General features: G+C 46.2%; 1 long non-coding RNA gene across 1 annotated transcript; it reads right to left on the reverse strand.

The window, feature by feature from the left end:
- Nucleotides 1-4,577: 4,577 nt before the first annotated feature.
- LOC127327670 (uncharacterized) lies at nt 4,578-5,550 on the reverse strand. Its single transcript, XR_007868674.1, has 2 exons — nt 5,177-5,550; nt 4,578-4,976 (listed from the first exon to the last, which is right to left on the reverse strand). It is a non-coding gene; the product is annotated as an uncharacterized lncRNA (long non-coding RNA).
- Nucleotides 5,551-10,084: the final 4,534 nt, after the last annotated feature.

Consider the following 10,084-nt stretch of genomic DNA (forward strand, 5'->3'; position numbering starts at 1 on the left):
TGCAAGTGGATAGCAGTGAAACAAGGGGAGCTCAAGAAAAGGTTATTTGGTGTAACAGCTGATACATCGTCTTGTAACATCATTTCACTTTCAGATTTGGCAATAGCAGAAGAAGCTGGTGGAATATTATTCATTCTGCAAGTGTCTGCTGGGGAACCAAAAAAGTCCAATGAAATGCCTCGGGAGATTCAGCTGCTGGTGCAAGAATATGCCGATTTGTTCACTGAACCCAAAGGACTCCCGCCAAAACGTTTATGCGATCACAAAATTCCACTGTTACCGGGCGCTACTCCGGCAAAATTAAGACCTTACCGGTACAACCCTATGCAAAAAACAGAAATTGAGAATCAAATCAAAGAACTCATGAAGCAGGGAATATTGCAACTCAGCGCTAGTCCTTTTGCAGCTCCAGCATTGTTGGTGAAGAAAAAGGATTTATCATGGAGGTTGTGCCAAGACTTCAGGCACCTAAACGCCATGACGGTGAAGAACAAATATCCTTTGCCCGTGATTGATGAGCTTCTCGATGAGTTGTCAGGCGCTAAATGGTTCACCACCTTGGACCTTAGAGCTGGTTACCATCAAATTCGAATGGCCGAGGAAGACATACCCAAAACAGCATTCCAAACCCATCACGGCCACTTCGAGTATAAAGTGATGCCGTATGGTTTAACTGGCGCTCCAGCAACATTTCAGGGAGTGATGAACACTGTGTTGGCCCCTGGACTGAGAAAGTTTGTTTTAGTCTTTATAGATGACATTCTTATCTACAGTCCTTCCTTGCAGTCCCATGTCACACACCTCAAAGAAGTTTTCGATCTATTGAAACAGAATCAACTCAAGGTGAAGCAGAGTAAGTGTTGTTTTGCGCAACCCAAGCTGGCTTATTTAGGCCATATCATCAGTGCCGCAGGAGTCGCAACAGATCCTGACAAGATTGCACCAATTGTCAAATGGCAATCTCCTCAAAATGTTAAACAACTCAGAAGTTTCTTGGGGATGGCAGGTTATTACAGGAAGTTCGTCAAGGGTTATGGAGTTATTAGTAAATCTTTGACTGAGCTGCTCAGAAAAGGTGTGCAATATATTTGGACTCCTGAAACAGAAGCTTCGTTCCAAGCATTGAAAACAGCTTTGATATCTGCCCCAGTCCTAGCCCTTCCCGATTTCAACAAAAGATTTACAGTTGAAACGGATGCTAGTGATAAAGGTATTGGCGCAGTTCTATTACAAGAGGATCACCCGTTGGCTTTCTTAAGCAAATCATTGGGCCCTAAACAACAAAGTCTATCCACATATGAAAAAGAGTGCTTGGCCATATTATTAGCAGTGGATAAGTGGAGGTCTTACCTTCAACACGCTGAGTTCCATATCAGAACAGATCAGCGCAGTTTGGTAAACCTGACAGAGCAACGTTTAACTACACCCTGGCAACACAAGGCGTTGACGAAGCTGTTGGGATTACAATTCAAAATCATCTACAAGAAAGGGCTAGAAAATAAGGTAGCTGATGCTCTGTCTCGGCATCCCTCTTTTCCATTGATGTCAATTGTGGAATGCAAACCCACCTGGCTTGAGGAAGTAATTCAGAGTTACTCTTGTGATGAACAAGCTCAGAAACTCCTCACAAAAATGGCAGTCCAGCCTAACTTTGAACACTTTTCCCTGCGTGACGGTATTATCCGATACAAGAAGAGGGTTTGGATTGGAAACAATGCAAAAATGCATGCCAAAATTACTCAGGCTTTACATGACAGCGCAATAGGAGGGCACTCAGGATTTTACGCTACATATCATCGTATCAAAAACCTGTTTGCCTGGCCCGGAATGAAGACGTTTGTCCAAAACTGGGTTCGTAGTTGTACTATATGCCAACAAGCAAAATCAGAACGAGTGGCATATCCCGGTCTCTTACAACCATTGAAAATTCCAGCTGGGGCTTGGGAAGTTGTCACAATGGATTTTGTTGATGGTCTGCCCAAATCAGCGGGGTTCAACTGTATTATGGTGGTGGTCGATAAATTCTCACGGTATGCTCACTTTGTGCCATTGGCGCACCCGTATACAGCTCTCTCTGTGGCCAAAGCATACATGAAAGATGTATTCAAACTACACTCAATGCCATCTGCCATCGTCTCTGACAGAGACCCGGTGTTCACAAGTAAAATTTGGCAAGAACTGTTTCGGTTATCGGATACCCAGCTGTGCATGAGCTCTGCAAGACACCCACAGTCAGATGGGCAAACCGAGCGGGTTAATCAGTGTCTGGAGGGTTACCTTAGATGCTTCGTTCATTCTTGTCAATCCAAATGGGTGCAGTGGTTGCACCTAGCAGAGCTCTGGTACAACACGAGTTATCATTCCAGCCTCAAGAAAACTCCGTTTGAAGTTCTTTATGGGCATGCTCCTAGGTATTTTGGCATTGACAGAGTGGAGTCCTGCGCTATACCTCAGCTTGAAGAATGGTTAAAGGAGAGAGACACAATGACTAAACTCCTACAACAGCACTTGGAACGGGTTCAACAACGTATGAAATCTCAAGCTGATAAAGGTCGCACTGAGAGAGTGTTTGAGGCAGGAGACAAAGTGTTTCTGAAACTGCAACCATATCTACAGTCCTCAGTGGCGTTCAGAGCTAATCACAAACTCGCTTTCAAGTTCTATGGGCCCTTTGAGATTGAGCAAAAAGTGGGGACAGTTGCTTACAAGCTCAAACTACCAGCAAACAGTCTGATACACCCGGTGATACATGTCTCTCAACTGAAGAAATGTGTTCCTTCTAACCGTGTTGAAGCTGCAGAGTTGCCTGATGAACCTCCGGACTTCCAGGAACCTGAGAAGATTCTTGCGCGCCGCAGCAGATCGCTTGGCTCCTCTACGGTGCGGGAAGGGCTCATTCGCTGGACAGGTATGGCTGACACTTTGGCAACCTGGGAAAATTTGCAGGAGCTGCGCCATCGTTTTCCATCGGCACCTGCTTGGGGACAAGCAGGTTCTGAAGAAAAGGGGGATGTTACGGACCTGCCATGCACCTCCACTTCGCCATCAAGCAAGGCACGTGATCAAGAGATCAACAAGCACGGTACACCAGAAGAGCGTGAGCAGCTCCGAAGGTCGAAGCGGGAGAGAAGAAGGGCCGCCCGATTCAGCGGTCCAGAATGGACGGCCTGATGCAACGGTTGGGCAAAGCGCACACACGACTATGTCCTCGTTTTATTTGGCCTGCGAGCCCCTTGGTCATTGCTTTTGGAAGCCTTGTATCGGAAGAAAACTGAGATCTCCCCCTGCTTCTCTTCCTCAACCTCCTGCTTCTAATCCTCCCTCTTGCTTTGGATTATTTCCATTTGTATCCCAGATAATTGATACTACTGAGCATGTGAATTCGAGAGAATAGATCAGGGTACATAACAGAGACACAGTCAGGACATACTATGATGTTCGTGTTCTTGGCCTCCAGCTGCTAAAATTTGAAGAAAAAAAGTTCAGTCTTACCAAGCTTGGATCAGCATTGGGAATCCAGCGATTTGGCAATGAGCATGGCAGCGCATCTGACGCCCTGCTCACCTTGGACTGCTTCACTGAGATTAGGAGAAGATTGGGAACACAACTAAAACCGCTTGCTAAAGTGCTTTGTGGGCTATATTCCAACGAAGAAGTCGTGAGATGGTCCATCCCTCTTCATGCTGATAACCTCAAGCTGGTAGAGGTTTGGGTCAGCAACTTCAATGAGAATGCTTCTCTCTTGCTAAGTTCATCCAGAAGTAATTTCACGATCTTTAGCATCCACGCTGAGCTTCATCCTGCTCACAGATGCACAGAATCCTGTGATGATGAGTATACGAGATTAAGACGCTTAGTGCACGGCGTAACAACCGCAAAATTTTCTGTTGCCATTGGAAGCGAAGAAGGCCAGTTGGCAGCTGGGCAGTCCTACATCTTCAATGTCTGTTTCGATGATAAACCAAGGCAGCTGGAAAATGGTAACAAATTTGTTCCTGCACAAGAGTTTGGCGCGGTAGTGTTATCACATCTGCTCAGTAGACAGGAAATGAAGTGGGTCACATTCAAAGGAGCAGAAACTGTTGCCTGCATTTTTCGATGTATGGAAGGAGGATTACCTGCAGCGGATCAGTACTTACCTGCCCAGTCAATAATGTTTCCAACCCTGTTCGACATTGCTGTCGTCACTGATCATGATAACAGCACTGTCAACACCATCTGTGAAGGCTGTTCGATTCAAACAGAGAACAGTAACGGCGACAAGGAAAACACCGCTATCCTGATAGCAAGGTGCTTCTTGCGCATCCTTGAGGTGACAGAGCCTCTAGTGCTTGAGAACAGCAATGGTTACTTACTTTGAATCTGATCAGGCAGGTGATGGAGCTTTTGTCTACATGAAACTGCAGTGTAGGACCATGTTCTACTGTGGTCCAGTTACACTGTCATTGTGAATTTGAAGTGAAAACTGATGATATATTGTCTGTATTCTGCACTTTTGTTGTGAAAATTTTCACCGAAAATTCTGCCAATATGCTATCTGACATTGCAATAAAATTCACTGTTAAGATGTACCAATATTGAGATCAAAATTTTCTTTTCTTGATAACACAGTACAATATGTTCAGTTGCTTCACATTGTCATAGATGGCAAATTACAACCAGAATCAGTAGAACTGTCCAAGCTTCAACTATTCTATTTCTACAGCTTGTTAGTTCAATTGATTCTCCACCTTGCCGAATTCCAGCATCTCCATTCCTTCTTATCTCCATTCCTTCTTCTTCTCTCTGCAATTAAATCTCCAAATACTTGAGCTTGCTAATTATCTCCCGAACCATCTGATCCTCATCCTGGAGGCGGAGGCGAATCCGGTGCGGGGCGCCATGGTCTCCAGAAAATGTAATCTGTATAAACATGTTGCCTGCAAATATAACCAGCAGGCATTGCTCCACCAAGTCAAGACCAAAGCCTTTTGCAACTGTAAAGAGAGAGGAATCCACTGTTAGATGTAATAGTACACAGACTGACAGACAAGAACAACTGGATGGATCAGTAGTAAGTAGTAACTATACAAGAATCAGCACAGGCTCAAACATACTGGCGCACAATGGTTCAGAACAGTTGAACGATCCCAAGCGAGATGGGGGGTAAACTGATAGCGATCACGAAGGGAGAAACCTTGTCGGATTCACGGATGACGGCGACAGCAGACCCCGATGGATCTCCGGCACCCCGGCTGAGGGGATGGGGAAGCAGAGGAGGACGCCTGCGTACGGGGAAGAGCTCATTTGGATCCGCTAGTGTAAGGGACTAGGGGGGGCTCGCGCGAATCGGCGGTGGCGGCGAGAGACGAGCACGAGCAGCCGGAGCAGGGTCGCGTGAGGGCAGGGCAGGGCCCTGCGAACCCGAACCCGCCTCCCCCGCTCTCCCCGTCACGAACGGGTCTCCGGCCTCCACGTCAGCCGCCGCCGCCAAATCACTGCGGATGTGGACGGACTGAGAGAGAGAGAGAGGCAGCTCGGCGGAGATGTGGGGAATCAACGGACTGCGGGTTGTGTCTGAAAAATTAAATATGCAAGGGTGGGTGCGTATTCTTCTTCAGGCCGCCGGCGTACCTGCACGCCGCACGGCGGCTCCCGCTTGCATTGGAGCCGCCACGCCTCCTCGATGGTGTCTGGGGAGCGGGATCGCTTCGATCCGCTCGCTGGCGACGCGGTACTGCTTTGGTGTCCGTACATACCGATCGACGGTTGAAATGCGGAGCTAGGGTGCACGGGATTTCTCGCCGGAGCTAACTAGGGAGGCGGCGGCGCACGGAGGAGCTAGGGTTAACCCCTCACTCGCACCTTCGTCCGGTATAAGTAGGGGGCCGCGATGCGGATTTCCTGGGGCCCGTATTCCGCCGAAACTGGCCGGCCCGAATACGGGGCCTGCTAGACGGCCCAAACCGCGCTTGCTCCGTATCCCGCCGAAATTTTACGGAGTGGACGGTTTTAAGGGGCTTGTTAGACATGCTCTTATATTCTAAAAATGTCTAAAACATCTTACTCCCCCGATCCAAATTAATGGTTGAGGCAACTAATATAAATCAGAGGACGTACATTACTGCCACTACACAACAACATCAAACCACTGTCTTCGTGTGGGATCTTCAGGCTGCTGAGTTTACAACGGTGCCCTGCGATGGCATGCTGTCGGGGTTCCCGCCACTCAAGCCGGCGCCGAGCAGGGTGTCGTCGAGGAAGGGGAGGTTCCATGCCAAGGGGTTGTGGGCAGTGGCGGAGCGTGGCGCAAAACAAAGGGAGGGCCAATTGCTTGTAAAGCTATAAAAAATTGCACGCAATTCTTGCATAAGTGTAACCAAGCAAACAGAAAATAGCCATATAAAGAAAAGCAACAACTGAAGTGGAGGAGTTAGACTTGAAAAGAGGATTCCTCGCTTCTTTCTTCCGTGCAAAACCATGCATGAGACTTTAATCTCCTAAGCGATAAAAGAAAGAAGACGCTGCCGAGACCGTTGTGGCTGATGCCATCCATATGACCTATGTATGATAAAATTGCCTATGTTTGTATATGCATGTTTGCGAGACAAATATTACTATTAGTTCACATTACGATGCATTTCTTAAGTAATATCTGCAATCGGGCAAATAAGGTACAACTAAAATAAAAAAACATCGGTACTGTAAACACTACAATTTGAAGAGAAAAAGGTAAAACACAACATGCCCTTGCTCTTGCCCTTCGCCGATGGAGCAGTCTCCCCCTTCAAAGAGACGACACTCTTTCCCTTGCTACTCGGCATGAAGTCATCATCGAAGTCCATGCTAGTTGATGCAACACTCTTTGTTGTGGGTATACTTTATGGGTATATCAACGACGTGGTCTAGATCAGGCAAGTCTGGGTGGCCCATAGATGGTGATGGTGGCATATGGCCCATCGAGCGGCTCAGTTGCTGTAGATCAAGATGGATGAAGTCCAACCCAGGAACAGGAGCCGGATCCCAGCCGACCTTGTAGGAAGTCGGATCCTTGATGGCCCATGAAATATCCGGATCCAATACGGCGTGTAAGGAAAGCTGGATCCTTGACGTGCACGGCAATGTAATATTCCGTAGTTAGGCGACTTGTATTCCGGCTAGGACTCTCCATGTAACCCTAGATCCGGGCGTCTTTATAAGCCGGATCCTGGGAGCCCTAGAGGCATGATACGTCTCCGACATATCGATAATTTCTTATGTTCCATGCCACATTATTGATGATATCTACATGTTTTATGCATACTTTATGTCATTATTATGCGTTTTCCGGAACTAACCTATTGACGAGATGCCGAAGGGCCAGTTGCTGTTTTCTGCTGTTTTTGGTTTCAGAAATCCTAGTAAGGAAATATTCTCGGAATCGGATGAAATCAACGCCCAGCCGCCCTATTGTCTGGTGGCCCCAGACCCCTTCTGACGCCGCCTCTTCGCCTATAAGAAGCCCCACGACCTAAAACATCGATACGAAAAAGCCACGGTACGAGAAACCATCCAGAGCCGCCGCCATCGCGAAGCCAAGATCTGGGGGACAGGAGTCTCTGTTCCGGCACGCCGCCGGGACGGGGAAGTGCCCCCGGAAGGCTTCTCCATCGACACCGCTGCCATCTCCACCGCCATCTTCATCACCACTGCTGTCTCCCATGAGGAGGGAGTAGTTCTCTGATACGTCTCCGACGTATCGATAATTTCTTATGTTCCATGCCACATTATTGATGATATCTACATGTTATATGCACATTTTATGTCATATTTATGCTTTTTCCGGAACTAACCTATTGACGAGATGCCGAAAGGCCAGTTGCTGTTTTCTGCTGTTTTTGGTTTCAGAAATCCTAGTAAGGAAATATTCTCGGAATCGGACGAAATCAACGCCCAGCATCTTAGAAATACACGAAGCTTCCAGAACACCCGGGAAGGACCAGAGGTGGGCCACAGGGGCCCCAGGAGGGTGGCTGGCGCGGCCCAAGCCCTAGCCGCGCCGCCATACCCCCTCACCACCTCGTCGCCCCTCCGACTCCGCCTCTTCGCCTATATAAAGGTCCTCGACCTAAAACCTCGATACGGAAAAGCCACGGTACGAGAAACCATCCAGAGCCGCCGCCATCGCGAAGCCAAGATCTGGGGGACAGGAGTCTCTGTTCCGGCACGCCGCCGGGACGGGGAAGTGCCCCCGGAAGGCTTCTCCATCATCACCACCGCCATCTTCATCAACGCTGCTGTCTCCCATGAGGAGGGAGTAGTTCTCCATCGAGGCTCGGGGCTGTACCGGTAGCTATGTGGTTAATCTCTCTTCTATGTACTTCAATACAATGATCTCATGAGCTGCTTTACATGATTGAGATTCATATGAGTTTTGTATCACAATTCATCTATGTGCTACTCTAATGATGTTATTAAAGTAGTCTGTTCCTCCTCCATGATGTAATGTTGGCAGTGTGTGCATCATGAAGTACTTGGCGTATGCTATGATTGTGATCTCTTGTAGATTATGAAGTTAACTATTACTATGATGGTATTGATGTGATCTATTCCTCCTTTCATAGTGTGATGGTAGAAGTGTGCATGCTATGTTAGTACTTGGTTTGGTTATGTTGATCTATCTTGCACTCTAAGGTTATTTAAATATGAACATTGAATATTGTGGAACTTGTTAACTCCGGCATTGAGGGTTCGTGTAATCCTACGCAATTAGTGGTGTTCATCATCCAACAAGAGGGTGTAGAGTCTAGCATCTATCTATTTATTTATGTGATCAATGTTGAGAGTGTCCACTAGTGAAAGTATAATCCCTAGGCCTTGTTCGCAAATATCGCTATCATTGCTTGTTCTTGTTCTACTGCATCTCTACTTACTGCAATATTACCACCATCCATCACACGCCAGTCCTGGACAGCAAAGCACTTTTCTGGTGCTGTTGCTACTGCTCATATATATTCATACCACCTGTATTTCACTATCTCTTCGCCGAACTAGTGCACCTATTAGGTGTGTTGGGGACACAAGAGACTTCTTGCTTTGTGGTTGCAGGGTTGCATGAGAGGGATATCTTTGACCTCTTCCTCCCTGAGATCGATAAACCTTAGGTGATCCACTTAAGGGAAACTTGCTGCTGTTCTACAAACCTCTGCTCTTGGAGACCCAACACTGTCTACAAGAATAGAAGCACCCGTAAACATCAAGCACTTTTCTGGCGCCGTTGCCGGGGAGGAAAGGTAAAAGGCACTCATACTCTGGTTCCAGGTAACAGTACTTTTCTGGCGCCATTGTGTGTGTGCTCGAAGCTATTTCCTTTAGATCCTGCAATTGCATCTTTTTGTTTCTTGTTTACACTAGTTAGGCATAATGGAAAACAACAAAAATATGAGAGATCTTTATGAACTTTATCTTGAATTAGGACATGATGTGTTTGAAGAGAGAATTAAAAAACCCATGGAACTTTATATGCATGCTAATGGGAATGTTATTAATATGAATGCTTTGAATACTATTGTTGCTAATGCTATGGAAAATTCTAAGCTTGGGGAGGTCGGTTTTGATGAAAATGATCTCTTTAGCCCTCCGGGTATTGAGGAGAAAGTTTATGTTGATTATGATATGCCTCCCATATATGATGATTATAATGATAGTAGCCTTTTGGTACCACCTGTTATGGAGGATAAATTTGATTATGATTACAATATGCCTCCTATATTTGATGATGAGAATAATAATGATAGCTACTTTGTTGAATTTGCTCCCACTACAACTAATAAAATTGACTATGCTTATGTGGAGAGTAATAATTTTATGCATGAGACCCATGATAAGAATGCTTTATGTGATAGTTATATTGTTGAGTTTACTCATGATGCTACTGAAAGTTATTATGAGAGAGGAAAATATGGTTGTAGAAATTTTCATGTTACTAAAACACCTCTCTATATGCTTAAAATCTTGAAGCTGCACTTGTTTTATCTTTATATGCTTGTTGCATTATGCTTCATGAACTTGTTTACTTACAAGATTCCTATGCATAGGAAGCATGTTAGACTTAAATGTATTTTGA

Source organism: Lolium perenne, chromosome 1 (assembly GCF_019359855.2).
Source record: "Lolium perenne isolate Kyuss_39 chromosome 1, Kyuss_2.0, whole genome shotgun sequence".
NCBI classification, from domain to species: Eukaryota; Viridiplantae; Streptophyta; class Magnoliopsida; order Poales; family Poaceae; genus Lolium; species Lolium perenne.